We start from the raw sequence: 3,017 nt of genomic DNA on the forward strand, positions 1-3,017 counted from the left end.
CCGGCAGCAAGGGAGATAAATGCAATTTCGGTTTCAGGTATCAAAGTAAAGAAACATGCGGCATAGCGATTACTATAACCGACACCTGCCCCCGAACTAGAGGAAGGTAACCCGAGGACAGAAGAGTCGGTACAATATCAGGTACCAAGGCATTTTCAAGTACCAGAAGAGACAGATGCGACCAAGTCCACGACAGAAGAACTGGAGCAGGTTGCGTTGTTCGAAGAATTTCTAGAAAGGAAGTTTAATTTGGGAACATGACTGCACCCGGAACTCAGGTTTGCTTTTATTGAATTTCTTTAAACTAACGCTGACTGTTTTACAAGGTCGCACGAGGATATGACAGTAACCCCAACGGAGTTATCCGTACACAAGTTAAGCTTGGATCCCAACATACCTCCGGTAAGGAAAATGAAGCGCCCTATTGTTGAAGCAAGGAATAAATTCGTCAAAGAAGAGGTAACTCGTTTACTTAAGTTTGGTTCAATCCAAGAGGTAAGATATTCGAACTGGCTAGCCAATGTAGTAGTAGTAGTACCTAAGAAAAATAATAAATTCCGCATGTGTCTAGATTATAAGGATCTTAATAAGGCATGCCCAAAAGACGCATTCCCATTGCCAAATATCGATCAAATGATTGATGCCACGGCCGGGCACGAGTTAATGAGTTTCCTCGATGCTTATTATGAGTACAATCAAATCAAGATAAACCTAGAAGATCAGGAAAAGACTTCGTTTATAACAAATTTTGGTATATATTGTTACAATGTGATGCCCTCCGGGCGAAAAAACGCCGGAGCCACTTATCAACAGCCTGTGAATAAGATGTTCGAAAAAAAATAGGAAAGACTATGGAAGAATATATAGACGACATACATGTTAAGTCTTTGAATGCAGGTGACCACTTAAAATATTTGCAAGAAACATTCGACATCCTGAGGGAGCACAATATGAAACTTAACCCCGAGAAATGTGCGTTCGGGGTCAGTTCGGGTAAGTTTCTAGGATTCTTGATCTCACAGAGAGGAATTGAGGTAAATCCCGACAAAATCAAGGTCATATAGGACATCCCGTATCAATTGTCTAACGTAAAAGAAGTCCAGAGGCTCACAGGGAGATTGACAACTTTGAGCAATTTCATTTCCCGTTCATCAGAAAAATGTCATCGCTTATTCGCACTACTCAAAAAGAAAAACAATTTCGAATGGACACTAGAGTGTCAGCAAGCCTTGAAGGAGTTGAAGAAATATTTTTCATGCGCTTCGTTGCTCTCAAAACCACAAAAGGTGAAAGCGTTGCTAGTCTACCTCGCGGTTTCGAAAGTTGCGGTAAGTGCAGTCTTAATCAGAGAGGACAAAGGTACTCAATCTCCCAATTATTACGCTAGCAAAATTTTAACGGGATAAGAAAATGGCTACCCATATCTCGAAAAGCTGGCCTTAGCTCTCGTAGTCGCCGCTCGAAAGCTGAGTCCTTACTTCCAATGCCACCCGATAGCCGTGGTAACTAATTTCCCTTTGAGGAATATCCTCTATAAACCCGATCTCTCGAGTAGGAATATAAATCGAGGACTACAATTAAGTCACAAGTCTTGGCTAACTTTGTGGCCGACTTCAGTCCGGGACTATTGCCTCTTGCAACTAAGGAGGAAATAATGGTGTCAGAATCAATATCGGGAGTTTGGACCTTATTTACGGACAGATCTTCAAACGTAAAAGGGTCCGGGCTCAGAATAGTATTAATCACGCCTTTGGGGAAAACCTTATGGCAAGACCTCAAAATGATTCCTTTAACTAATAATGAATCAGAGTACGAAGCTTTGATTGCAGGGCTCGAATTGGCCCAGGGACTTGACTCCGAAGTCATTGAAATCAAATGTGATTCGCAGTTGGTGGTAAATCAGGTCTATGGAATTTTTGACACCAAAGAGGAACGTATGCAACAATACTTGGTAAAGGTTCAGGATCTATTGGCACGATTCCGGGAGTGGTCAATAACTCATATCCCGAGGGAAGATAACGCAGAAATAGATGCATTGGCAAATTTGGGCTCATCAACAGATATCCAAGGATCGGAATCAGGGACGGTAGTACAACTGATGAACTCAGCCTTGGACATAAATGGTTATTATGAGGTGAATTCGATTAGTTTGGTCTAGGACTGGAGAAACGAAATAATCGATTACCTCGAGCATGGAAAGTTGCCCTAAGACCCCAAAGCATCAAGAGCGTTACGCGCCAAAGCTGCACGTTATAACTTCAAGAAAGGCCAATTGTACAGAAAATTCTTTCAAGGCCCGTTGGCCCGGTGCTTAGGAGCATCAAAAGCTAACTATGCCATGAGAGAAGTCCACGAAGGGATATGTGGAAACCACTTAGGTGCAGATTCTTTGGTGCTAAAATTAGTTCTGGCAGGGTATTACTGGCCCCGTATGGAACAAGATGCTAAAGACTTCGTACGAAAATGTGATAAGTGCCAACGCTACGCACCACTAGTATATCAATCAGAAGAACCCCTACATTCGATTCTGCCCCCGTGGCCATTCATGAAATGAGGGATGGACATCGTCGGACCGCTACCACCGGCTCCCGGAAAGGTAAGATTTCTTTTAATTTTAACTGACTATTTTTCTAAATGGGTGGAAGCAGGTCCTTATCAGAAGATCAAAGAACGCAAAGTGGTCGACTTCCCATGGAAAAATATAATTTGCAGGTTTGGAATACCAAAACAGATTGCATGCGACAATGGGCCGCAGTTTATCGGTACAAAAGTTACAAAGTTCCTTCAAGACTTGAAGATAAAAAGGATTACCTCTTCACCTTATCATCCGAGCGCAAATAGTCAAGTGGAGTCAACAAACAAAGTGATTATTCAAAACCTCAAGAAAAGGTTGGAAGCAGCAAAAGGCAACTGGCCCGAAGAATTACCTGGGGTTCTATGGGCCTACCGAACAACGGCCAAGTCAAGCATGGGAGAGACACATTTTCCCTTGTATATGGTGCAGAAGCTTTGATACC

The sequence above is a fragment of the Nicotiana tabacum genome, unplaced genomic scaffold (assembly GCF_000715075.1).
Source record: "Nicotiana tabacum cultivar K326 unplaced genomic scaffold, ASM71507v2 Un00006, whole genome shotgun sequence".
Lineage (NCBI taxonomy): Eukaryota > Viridiplantae > Streptophyta > Magnoliopsida > Solanales > Solanaceae > Nicotiana > Nicotiana tabacum.